Source organism: Echinops telfairi, unplaced genomic scaffold (genome assembly GCF_000313985.2).
Source record: "Echinops telfairi isolate 266 unplaced genomic scaffold, ASM31398v2 ScPeMD7_70;HRSCAF=299, whole genome shotgun sequence".
In the NCBI taxonomy this organism is placed as follows: Eukaryota; Metazoa; Chordata; class Mammalia; order Afrosoricida; family Tenrecidae; genus Echinops; species Echinops telfairi.
In genome coordinates, this window is record NW_022103968.1 from 32,650,603 (window position 1) to 32,664,204 (window position 13,602).

The 13,602-nt window shown below is 41.2% G+C and overlaps 1 pseudogene; it reads left to right on the forward strand.

Annotated features, from left to right (window-relative positions):
• The window catches only part of LOC101657080, a 34,605-nt pseudogene extending 23,874 nt beyond the window's left edge, over positions 1 to 10,731 (forward strand).
• The last annotated feature ends 2,871 nt before the right edge of the window (positions 10,732 to 13,602 follow it).

Genomic DNA, 13,602 nt, shown 5'->3' on the forward strand with positions numbered 1-13,602 from the left:
CTTGTATTATATATTTATCTGTATATGATTTAACAGTTCATTTCTTGTTATATATATCTAATTATCTTTATAAATAAATATATTACATTATCAGCAATTTGGTTTTATCTCTCTAGAGAACCCTGTCTAACACAGTTGGGATGCTTTCTTAATGTACACTTACCTTTCATATAAAACTCTCTCATATACATATCGAGTTTCTGTGGATTTGTTTCTCTAGTCTACCCAGACTAACACACTGTGGTTTGATCATATTAAAGAGTTGTGCAATTATCACCCCAATCAGTTTTAGAATATCTTCTTCTTTCTTGTACTTACTAGTATTAGCTCTCTATATCCCCCTAGAATCCCCCGACATAACCCTGTGAAACTATTGATCCAGTCACCATCCCTATAGATTTACGTATCCTGGATTTCACATACAGAAAAGCAAAGAAAACACCCAACAACAATAAAATAAAACAGAGAACCCCCTCAAATGAAAAGAAAGAAAATATTAAAAACTAGAACAAATTTAAAATTAATCAAAAGGGAGGACAAATGATAAGGTGTCAAATTTTAACCTAACTATATCTGCATTAACCCCTTTTCTAACGCACTCTGTCTGATAGCACAGTTCTTCACATCTTAGTCATTTGTCAGAGGGGTTCACCAGAGGCTTCCTCCATATGAGGGCCCTGCCAATGCATGTTGGGTGTTCACTGTCATCTGTAGCCTCCTGCAAATTGGGTACTCAGAATTTAAGCTCTAATCCTGTTCCTTCTTGAAGTCTTGGCTTTTATTATTTATAATCCTTGGATCACACAGGCTGCAGTGTTTCTTCCGTGTGGACTTACTGATACCACTTAGGTGGCTATTTGTTTTAAAACAAACCTATAAGACCTTAGGTACTATTCTTTCTGATTGCCAGGCACCACCTGATTTCTTCACCACACTTTTCTATGGAGCTCATATGTTCAGTGATCTCTTCATGAGGACAAGTAGTGAGTAGGGCCACATCATAAGAACTAATTGCTCTTATATTAGGGCTACGATGAACTGTGAGCTAAAAACTCATTCATATAGCTATGATTTATATAGTTCCTGGCTTACTTTAGAGACATCCTTATCACATTATTGGAGAATGTTATAAATTATCCCCATGGGGCATATGGTAATTTTATTGATAGTATCATTAATTTAGCCAATGATATAGAATTTAAAGTACTGTTGATAAAAGGAAAGTATACATGTATAGGACAGCTTTTTAGACTAGAATACATACATTGTTGACTTGTATGTGTTAAAAACTTAAGTGACTAGACACTACACAAATAGTGAGGGCAAAACGTTCAGTCATGCTCATTCACAAAGTAAGAACCATGCCTGTTGGACTAGACATGTCATAAAAAAAGCAAAGACTATGAAAACAGCAAATATATGACCATCTTGAGTTGATATTTATTAGGCACCTTTAATGCAAGAGATATGAACCCAGATTCAATGACTTCCAAATCCATAACCTTGGGATAATAGCTTGCCATCAGCTTCTTCTCACACTGGGGCACGTCAGTCTTTAACTTCCAGGGAGTAGTTCTGTTCCTTTAATCTGCTACAGGTGTGTTTAAAGTCAAGTCAAGTTTGCTTCTTGGGGTTTCCAAATCCGATCCTTCTAGCATGGCCTACACAGGATGTAGTGCTCCTTGAAAGGCCAGAGTCTAAAGTCCCACTTGTCTACAGCATGTGGCCCGGGTCACCAAGGGGTGGACAGAAACTAGGTCAACATAGAAATATAATACCAGGGACAGTCTCCCCTTGGTGGTCTATATAAGCAATGTTTAGCATTTTTCCCAAAGGCAGATTGCCTCACCTGGTTTACCCACCAACAGAAGTGCAATCAACTTCTCTGAGACAGACTTGTCTACCTCCTCCTCTGAGGTTGAGTTTCCAGGAAGGTCCACTAAGCACCCTTGTCAAAAGGTCTGTTGATTTGGGGTTATATGGCAGGAACTCCCCACCATCCTGAGAAGCTGATCCCAGTTGAGGTGAGGCTGCTTTTGTTGAGGTAGTGTTTAAGATGTACAAATAAGGGGTTGGCACACGGTTTACGAGTACCAGCCAGGTACACCTGCATTGCTTGAGAGGCCTGATTGGATCCCATTACCTGAGAACATATGCTTTGTTTTGCTGTTTATTCTTATAGTAGTGGCAGTATACAATATTTGTATTGTGACCGGCCAACTTCCCTTAGCATAATGTTTTCTGGGTCTATCCATGTCATGAGGGGTTTTGTGGTTTTGTCACTGTTTATTAGTGACGCATAATATTCCATTGTGTGTATGTACCAGGGTCTCTTTATCCATTGTATTGATAGGCAGTTGAGCTGTTTCCAGCTTCTTGCTATTGTGAACTGTTCCGTGATGAGCAGGGAGAAGGAGATGTCCATTTCTCTTGTATCTCTTACTTCTTTGGGGGTATATATCCAGCAGAAGTATTGCTGTGTCACATGGGATTCAATTCCCAGTTATTTTAGGTAGCGACATAGCACTTTTCACGATGGCTGTATATGTTTACAAGCCCACCAACAGTGTATAAGAGCTCCAGTCTCTCTGCACCCTCACCAGCATTTGCTCTTTTCTGGTTTTTTGTTTTGGTTTTGTTTGTCTCTCAGAATTGGGCTACTGAGGGTGTAAGTTGGTATCTTATTGTTCTTTTGTCCTGCATCTCCTGGGAGGACTAGTGATTGTGAGGATTTCCTCATGTGTGTCAGCCATTTGAGTGTCATTTTTGGTGGATTCTTTGTTCATGAGAGAAGAAGTCCAAGCTACACTGAAAGCACTAGTCAAAAGCAAGGCTCCAGGAATTGCTGGGATATCAACTGAAATGTTTCAACAAGCTGTTGAACCCTGGGTGCACTCACTCGTCTGTGCCTTGAAACTCCGAAGACAGCTACTTGTCCCACAGATGGCCAGAGACCTATGTTTGTATCCATTCCAAAGAAAGGTGACCACACCGAATCCTCAAATTATAGAACAATATCTTTAGTATCACATGGAGGTAACATTTTTGAAGATCATCTAACAATGGCTGCAGCACTACACTGACAGGGCGCTGACAGGCAGGATTCAAAAGAGGATGTGAAACAAAGGGATATCATTGCTGCCATCAGATGGCTCTTGACTGAAAGCAGAGATGTTTGTTTGTGTTTTATTGATTATGCAAAGGCATTTGTCCGTGTGGACCAGAACAAACTATGGAGAGCCTGGAGAAGAATGGGAATCCCAGAACACTATATTGTGCTCATGCGGAACCTGTACCTGGATCAACAGGCAGTTGTGTAAATAGAACAAGGAAATACTGGATGGTTTAAAATCAGGAAGCGTGTGCATCAGGGATGCATTCTCTTACCATACTTATTCAATCCATATGCTGAGCAAACAATTAGAGAAGCTGGAAGAAGAAGAATGGGGTATTAGGATTGGATGAGGGCTTATTAACAGCCTGCAATGACACAACCTTGTTTGCTGAAAGTGAGGAGGACTTGAAGCACTTACTGATGAAGATGAAGGATTTTAGCTTTCAGCGTGGATTACAACTCACTGTAAAGAAAACTAAAACCCTCACAACTGGACCAATTGGTAACATTAGGATAAGTGGATGAAAGATTGAAGTTGTCAAGGGTGTTATCTTGCTTGAATTTACGATCAAGGCTCATGGAAGAAGCAGTCAAGAGACCAAATGATGCATTGCATTGGGTAAATCTGATGCACAAAATGTCTTCAAAGTGTTAAAGATCAAGGATGTTACTTTGAGGATTAAGTGGTACCTGACCCAAGCCATCGTATTTTGAATTTCATCAGAGGTATGTGAAAATTGGACATGGAATAAGGAAGACAGAAGAATTGATGTATTTGAATGATGGTGCTGGAGACTACTACTGCCAGTATCATGGGCTGCTAACAGGACAAATCGATAGGTCTTGGAAGTATAGCCAGAGTGCTCCTTAGAGGCAAGAATGGTGAGACGTTGATTTGCATACTTAGGACATGTTGTCAGGAAAGACCAGTCCCTGGGGAAGGACATCTTGCTTTGTAAAGTGGAGAGGAAGTGAAGAAGAGGAAGACCTTCGACAAGATGGGTTGACACAGAGGCTGCAACAATGAGCTCAAACATAAAAAGAGTGATGCGGACAGCACAGGAACGGCCAGTGTTTCATTCTGTTGCGCATGGGGTCACTATGAGTCAGAACCCACTGGACAGCACCACCAGTATCAACATGTTCAAATATCATTAAACTGCTTTGCTGTAGCGTAAGAACATTACTGTTAAGAGCCTTGTCCTGCGCCATCCTCACAGTTGTTGTTGTTTGAGCCTATCTTGCAGCTACTGTGACATTGTTAGATAATCTCCAGTCTACTGGGCTACCTTTCCTTGGAATAGCTGCAAATATGGATCTCTTCCAGCTGGTTGGTCAAGTATCTATCTTCCAGATACCTTGGCATAGGAAAGGGAGTATTTTCAGTGCTTCATCAGCATACTGAAATATTTCCATTGGTAATCTGTCAATTCCTGGAGTTTTGCTTTTCACTAACATCTTCAGTGCAGCTTGAACTTCTTCCTTCAGTATCATCAGCTCTTGATCATATGCTACCTCCTGAAATGTTTGAATATAGACTATTTTTCTCTGTGCACCATCAACAAATGGAGGTCCGGAAAGCTTCACTCCGACCATGTTATTATGGCCAACTATACTTTGAGGAGGCAGCTCTTTCTCAGTGATATTTTGAGCGCTTTCCGCCCTGAAGGGCTCATCTGACAAAGCTCAGGTAGTATATCTGATAATGGTAAACTGCTGTTCATGATGTGAAGTTTTCAGTATTCAACACCGTTCTTCTGCTATTCATACGTTGTTAATTCCTTACAGGTGGACAGCTTATTTGTTTTTTGTGTCTGTTCTTAATCTGGAAGCTCTATTGAAATGCCTTCATCTCAGGTCACCCTACTGGCTGGTATTTGAGATACAAGTGACATAATTTCCAGCATCATAAACCACCACATATGACAAATTGACAAGAGATCAATATACACAAAATCCTCTCCCATCCTTTGTGCTATTATTGTCAAAATCTTACTTCTACACATGGTGTAAACCCCCAATACATCAGTACACTGCTACTATTTTCACTAAAAGAACCAAAAAGCCAACAACTCATTGTCATTCCCCCACCCAGATATTAAAAGTAAGGAAATAATGTTGAATTATTTTTAGTACTGAAGATGTAGGTTTTTGTATTCTAGCTTTGTTAATGTAGTATATTAATTAAAAGGCTTTCTGGTGTTGAATGAAAATTCCTTGAATAAATCAAACTGGTAATAATGGGTAATAACCCATTTTAAAAGCAGTGTTTTTCTTAAGTTTGTGAGAAATTTTAAATTACTTTTAGTTTCATTTTTCTATGAACTTTTGAAGCTCCCCCAGATGTGATTTCAAAGTGTACTCCAAGAATAGAGGTATGGCTCCACTGCAGAGCACATTGATATAGTCCATCTTTTTTAAAATCTAAGGAGAAAAGTCAGATGACACGCTCATTAAAGCAGAAGAGATCAAATTTAATATTCATTCATGTTAAAATAAACAAACCACTCAATTAAATAGAAATTGAGGAATAGTAAGTTCATAGGTCAGCTCCTTACTTTTTTATTAATCATTTTATTGGGGGGGGGTTCTTACAAATCTTATAACAATCCATCATTCAATAGTATTAAGCACACTTGTACATGTTGCCATCAACATTTCCCAATCTCTTTCTACTTGAGGCCTTTCTCCCCCACCCTCTACCCTTGTGAATCCTTGATCAATTATATATTATTATTATTTCGTGTCTTACACTGTCTGTTGTCTCCCTTCACCTACCTTTCTGTTATTTGTCTCCCTGAGCAGGGGGGGGGGGGTGTCTATATATCCAACCTTGTGATGGGTTCCACCTTTCTCCCCTTCCCCCCCCCCCACCATCCCTTTATCCTCATGCTAATTGCCACTCCCACCACTGTTCCTGAGGGTTTTATCTGCCCTGAATTCCATGTGTCGACAGCTCTTATCTGTATCAGTGTGTGTACTCCGGTCTAGCCGGATTTGTAAGGTAGAACTGAGTCATGGTAGTGGGTGGGTTGTGGGGGAGGAACTAGAGGAATGATGTGTGTTTCCTCGATGCTATACTGTATCCTGGTTGAATCATCCCTTCCTTGTAACCCTTCTGTGGGAGTATGTCCAATCATCTGCAGATGGGTTTTGGGTCTCCACTCCAACTCCCCTCTTTCACATCGATATAATTGTTTGTTTGGGATCTTTTGATACCTGATACCTGTTCCTGTGAACACCTCATGATCACACAGGCCGGTGCGTTTCTTCCATGTGGTCTTATTTGCTTCCCTGCAAGATGGCTGCTTGTTTAACTTCAAGCCTTTTAAAACCCCAGATGCTGCATCTTTTGATAGTCGGCCACCATCAGCTTTCTTCACCACGTTTGTTTATGCACCCATTTTGTCTGCTATCTTAATACTTAACATATAAATATGTGTACATTGCTCTCTATCCCTTTCATTATAAATTAATATATTTACATATATACATACTGTGGCAGTTCCATAATTTCCTGTCAACTTGAGTGAAGGGGTGGAGCCTGTCAATCAGGTCATAGCCAATGATGCTTTTCTGTAGGCATGGATTTCTCCTGAGGATTCTGGGAACTCCTGTCTTCTTCCCTGGAGGCTGGACACACACACTCTCTGCTTCATATTCCTGTTGACAAGCCACCTGGAGCTACACTGATGAAGTCAGAGACCTGGAGTTGGAGGAGCCACGTGGAGACCCATGCCAGCACTGAGATGTTCTGCTGCCACTGGATCCAGAAGACTTTCCACCCACTGGTTTGTGATCTTCCTGTATTCAGCGTCATTGCATGTGTTTCGTGAGTCTGAAGAGGAACTTATGGACTGGTATTGGACATATGGGCTATTATTGGACTTATGGACTTGATCTGGACTGGGCTGGGATGGTTTCATAATATACAATTATTCTTTATATAAAGCTTTGTCTTAAACACATATGAGTGTCTATGAATTCATTTCTCTACTCAACCCAGATTAACTCACATGGCTGGGGGCAGGCATACCTTAGTCCTCAAAATAACATCCTTGCTCTTCAATACTTTAAAGAGGTCTTGTGCATCAGATTTACAGAAAGCAATACCTTTTTTATCTCTAGACTGCTGCTTTCCATGAGCATTGATTGTAGAAACAAGACAAAGTCCCCCATAACTTCAATCTTTCCTCCTTCTACCATGATGCTATCTAGTGATCGAGTTGTGAGGATTTTGGTTTTATTTACATGGAGTTGTAATCTATACTGAAGGCCACAATCCTTGATCTTCACCAGCAAGTGTTTCAGGTCCTTCTCACGTTCAACAAGCAAGGCTGTGTCATCTGCACACCTCAGGTTGTTCATAAGCCTCCTCCCTCCAATCCTGATGCCTCGGATAATCCAGCTTCTCTGGTGATTTGCTCAGCATACAGATTGAACAAATATGGTGAGAGGATACAACCCTGACGCACACCTTTCCCAATTTTAAACCATGCAGTTTCCTCTGTTCTGTTCGCACAACTGCCTCTTGGTCCACGTGCAAGTTCCTTGTAAACACAATGAAGTGTTGGCATTTGAAATACCAGTGACATTGCTTCCAGTATCACAGCAACACACAAGCCACTTAGGGCACATCAAACTGACAGATAAGTCATGGTTTCATACATTATCTCATGTAATTTTCATCAATTGTTACCGAGGTGGGTTACATTTGTTAGGAATACAACCTCCATAACAGTTATAGTTATGGAGACCCAGATTTCAAGTAGCGTATGCTGATACTGACCATTCTTATTGAGTCCGTTCTGGTTCAAGGCAGCCTCATGTGTGTACAGTCAGCAGTCCCAGGGGTAATTCCTCCAATAGATAGTTCTTTTTTTTTTTTCAATAGATAGTTCTGTAGTGTGATTTGCGGATTTGTCTTGGGGAGTCAGTCTGTTAGATGGCTTCACTGATTATCTCAGCTCATTCTGTGAGCTGGCAAAAGATAAATTGCTTTTCTGCTAAAGCAAGTTAGTTGGGTTTCTACTGATTACAACTTAGAATTGTGACTGATAACCTGCCTCCTTTCTTTTCCTCCCCATGCCTTGTTCTGTCTGCCTTCACGGTGACAGTGCTGGTTCATTTGTATTAGTCAGGGTCAGGTCAAATGTAACATGTGGAGAAGTCCCAGATCTCTCCTCTAAAGAATTTCCGCATCCACATATTTTACTACCTATCAAATCACTCTTTTATATTGTCTTCACAGAACTTACCACTAGGTGAAATTATTTGTTGTTGTTGTTTCAGTGCTGTAGAATCAGTTCAACTCATAGCAACTCTATGTACAACAGAAAGAACTTTGCCTACACTATCCTCATACAGTTGTTGTTATAGCTGAGCCCATTGTTGTAGCTACTGTATCAGTCCATCTCATTGATCATCATTTTCTTCATCACTGGCACTCTGACTTCCCAGGCATGCTGTCCTTAATTACTTTATATCTATTTATTTTCTTGGTTATTTATACTTCTTCCAAAAGATGTCTTGAGAAATTATCTTGCACCTAATATTGGCACAAGAACGTTTGCTCAGTAAATGAGCAAATGAAATATATGTCCTTGCTTTGTTGTTATTGTTAGGTGCCGTTGGTCCGGTTCCAACCCATATCTATGTACAACCGAATGAAGAGACACGCGGTCCTGCACCATCCTCACAATCAGTGCTATGTTTGAGTCCATTGTTGTAGCCAATGTGTCAGTGCCTCGCACCGGAAAGGGTTGTGTGTTGATGCTTCACTTGACTCAGCATGATGTCCTTCTCCAGGAACTAGTCACTCCTGATAACAGTCCCAAATGCATGAGATGAAGTCTCACCATCCTTGCTTCTAGTGAGCATCCTGGTGCACTTCTTCCAAGACCGAGGTGTTTGTTCTTCCGGCTCACAGTAGATCCAGTGTTTAGAATACTATGAATTGAGACACATCTTTGAATAGCCACCAGGAGTAAATTAGTTATGGAAACTGTGGCATATCCATATCATAAAGTAGTATTCACCTATTAAAGCGATAAAGTACATCTTACAGACCTTGACATAGATTTCACAATATATTGCTGATTGAAATGGTGATGAAAGTAGGCTATAGAGTAATAAGATCTCACATGTGTAATATCCTTGGAAGGTGGGGGTGGGGGTGGGGTTGTCTGGAAGCACTGCCATTGAGTAACTTTGGGCTCGTAGGGATCGTACAGGACAGACTAGAACTCCCCTTTTGGATTTCTGAGGTTGTAACTCTTTAAGAGAGGGAAACATCACATCTTTCACCCACAGAGCAATTAGCAGCTTAAGCGTAACCCATTGTTTCCTTTGGCAAGGTACTAAAGAAACGATTAAGAGTAGTTGTTTCAGAATAATGGATGGAAGAGGAGAGAACCTCTAGGGCTTTGTGTGATAACTGTTTATTTATTTTTTGCAGCAAACATGTATATATTAAACCTTTTTATTTTGGTTGCTGCAATGTGGTGAATTACTTGATATGACCCTTTTAACTATAGTCTTTGTAATTCCCACCAAATGACCATGCTGTTCTATGCAATGTGAGGTGCTTGAGAATAATGTAAATAAGGGCATGACACCCTTTTGGAGTGGGACCATGCAAATAAGGTGGATGGAACTCTAATGAGGAGATTGGTTGGTTTTGCCACCCTGCTAGGTTTAAAATGAGCCATTGCAGAGGCAGAAAGTGGCTTCTCAAAGCTGGAGAAGACAAGGAAATGGAGCTCTTGATAAGCGTTTCCAGGACGAACACCTGCTAAAACTTTCCTTTTAGCCCGGTGAGATATCTGACGTATAGACCTGTTATATAATACGCTTTAGTTCTGTAATTTTAGTTATATAACAAAATAACACTGCTTTAGGCCAGTCCTTTTTTTGCATTTGCTACAGTAGAAATAAGGAATTAGAATGCCATCATTAGGTGTGAAGCAACAAATTAACCAACTATACACTAGCAATCTCTAAGAAAAAAGTTCCTGGGCTTGCAGCGAACGGCACGGCGCTGACGTGGCTGCGCTGGTGGAACCGCTGGGCCTGGAGCAGGCCGTGTCCAGCGCAGTGGGGAGCTGCCTCTGCAGAAGCTGCAGGCGCTCCAGCGAGTCCTGCAGGGCGGCTTCTGTTCCGCCATCCGGGAGGTGTATGAGCAGCTCTAGGACACGCTGGACATCACCGGCAGTGCGAGATCCCGGCTCATGCCACAGCCAAAGGCACGGTGGCAGCCCTGGGTTCCACCACCATCCCAGGGTGGTGGAACTGCCGAAGACAGCCCAGGGGCTGGGCTTCAACATCATGGGGGGCAAGGAGCAGAATTCACCCAGCTACATTTCCCGAGTCATCCCCAGACCGGGGCTGACTGCCACGTAGGCCTCAAGCGTGGGGACCAGCTGCTGTCTGTGAATGGCGTGAGCGCGAGCGAGCAGCACCAGGAGGCTATGCAGCTGCTGAAGGCGGCCCAGGGCTCGGTGAAGCTGGTGGTGCACTACACGCCCCGCGTGATTGGAAGAGACGGAGGCCCGTTTCGGTAAAATGCCCTCAGCCAGGCCCACCAGAGCTATTCGTCCCTGGAGTCACGAGGCTGAAATCACAGATCTGGACCAACTACCCCTCCAAACACCCAGCCTGCACCGCCCCCACCCGCTTCCCACCCTTGTGCTGTATTTATTGCAATCGGCCCCTTATTTAAAGATCTGGACACACACACCCCCAAATTTTTTTCTTAATCTTATAAAGGATATGTGATACTAAAAAGCTATGGAAAACATCATACTTGATAGTGAAACATTAAATGGATTCCATAAGACCATTTCTATTCAACATTATATTTGGTAGACTTATTGTTGCAATATAACAAGAAAAAGAAGTAAAACATATGAATATTAGAAAGGAATAAAACCTGTCATTATTCACAGATACTTAGAATCCCTTTGGTTGCATATGTTTGAATCACCATGAAAACTAGCTCAATTTAAAAAAAAGCATTTATTTGCTCATATCATCAAACCTTAATAGGCGTGGGACAGAACTTTTGTAACAATTGGAATAAAATTAGAGTTTTCTATCTGTTTTTTTCCTTGTGTACTGGCTTTCCTTTGGAATTTTATGTCCATATGTTAGGAGACACAGCCCTCCTTTTGAGCAGCACAGATTCTAGAAAGGACAGACTGTAATAAGATCAGAAGACATGCCCAGTATTCAGTTTGACCCTCTTAATCTTGGCCTTACTACTTTTATCCATGTCAATGGAGCTTATCAGAGTAACGAAGCTACAGAAGATCAACAGCCTCTAATGTTTGGCATCCTTTCAACAGCTATGAAGGAAAAGAAAATGCTTTATTAGAAGGTACAAAAGACATCTTTGGAACATTTGGCATATTTCTGCACTGAGCATATTTCTATGATTTATGGAAGGTTTTCACACAGTCAAAATACAATTCCTCAAAACAGAGATTGCTAAAGGTCCCCCAGTGTCAGTTCTCCCTTTTTCTTAGAGCAGAGGTTGTCATTTCTTTTCCTGAAAGGAGCAGATAGTGAATATTTTAGGCTTGTCGAAGCCACACAGGTTCTGTGACAACTACTCAAAGGCAATGCCAGAAAGCACGGGCAACAAAAACAAAACGTTTTTGCTTCCAAGAACAGCATCAAAAGGAGACTACCTTTCTCTTACAGAAGCATGTGTACAGCTGTAGAGGGTTTTCCTTTTTATGGAAAAGGTGGGTTCGTCCTTGAATTCCTTCATCCTTCCTGTTGGTTGAAATGTGTATATCATGATTAGTCTCATAGCAGCCATCTGGGGTCATGAAAAGACTTTGGAAAATGGAAGTCACACATATGAAGGAAACAAGATAGAAGCGAGATAGAGTTCTCATTCTGTGAATCACCATACTAAACTTAAATTGAATTTGTCTGGACTTCATGAAAGAATAATTTATATTCTGATTGAGTGAGTTGTCTTGAGACTTTCTATTGCTCCATACTGGGAACCACAACCCTGAGGAAATGCCCTTTCTCTTTTTCTTAGTTTATTTTATTTATTTATTTTTTAATCGTTTTATTAGGGGCTCATACAACTCTTATCACAACCCATGCATACATCAATTGTGTAAAACATATTTGTACATTCATTGCCCTCATCATTCTCAAAGCATTTACTCTCCACTTAAGACCCTGGCATCAGGTCCTCTTTTTTCCCCTCCCTCATGAGCCCTTGATAATTTGTAAATTATTATTTTGTCATATCTTGCCCTGTCCGATGTCTCCCTTCACCCACTTTTCTGTTGTCCATCCCCCAGGGAAGAGGTCACATGTAGATCCTTGTAATTGGTTTCCCCTTTCCAACCCACTTTCCCTCTATGCTCCCTTTCAATTGACTGGCTGTTCGTCGAAGTTTGCTCCTCGATGTGATTACATCAGAACTGAAAAACCACTGAGAATCCTGGCCCAGCCAAGTTGACACACAACCATAATCCTCACAAGTGCTTTCTTTATTTTATTTATTGGATCAATTAATCTTCTAGGGCTTTCCCCCCATACATTTACACCTACATCTCAACTTTCATTAAATCTAGCTGTAGCTATTCCATTATGAGCAGGTACAGTAATAATTTGGGAGGTCCAATTGGCAACTCCTGGGACATGTAAATTAGAATCATTCCAATTAGAATGTTCCATGGCTATCAAACTCAGGGAATAAACGTGATTGAGGGTCCTTGATGCTGAACTCTGAACTCCTTTGCTACAATTGCACCAAGAGCCAAGCTTCCCATGGGCTTGGTTGAGTGTCCCATGGGTTTCTTCCAACCAATGTCTGAGGAGCATGGATAATGAGGCAAGCTAGCTTCTAGGAGAACGAGTACTCTGGTGACAGACTATTTTAGCCTCAGGACTGGCCTTGTTGCATATTCCTTAGACTTTATAGCCACCTAGGAGACGTCAACCCAATCTTTCCTCCCTCTGTCATTCAGTTACAGACTTGCGCCACAGTCTAGCAGCTGCTCCCTACCCCCGCAAGCCCCCCAGCCTTCTTTCTCTGTTTTTTCTGGCTCATATGTATTTTCTCTAATAAAATCGTTGCACGTTTAAATCCATTCTAATATCTGCTTCTCAGAGGACCAAAATGAAAGCAAAGATACTTCCTTTGACAACATGAATTTTGTCAGCATCACACTTGGCCTATTTCACAATCGTTGCATGAAGATGCTATAGGCAAACCTTACAGTTGGCTATCCAGTTATGCTACTAACCATAGGGTGAATGAGATAGTGGGAGGGACTGTCAGCCATGGGAGGAAACTGAGATTTTACTTCATATCTGCTGTTGTTTAGCCATCCAAGTTATGTTAATATATGTTTCATTTTTATTAACACAGAGTTAAATATTTGACAAGACTGATCGTTGCAGCTCCTGAGTATGTGCATAGGAATGTTGTAGATAGAAATGCATCTTTGTCTGTG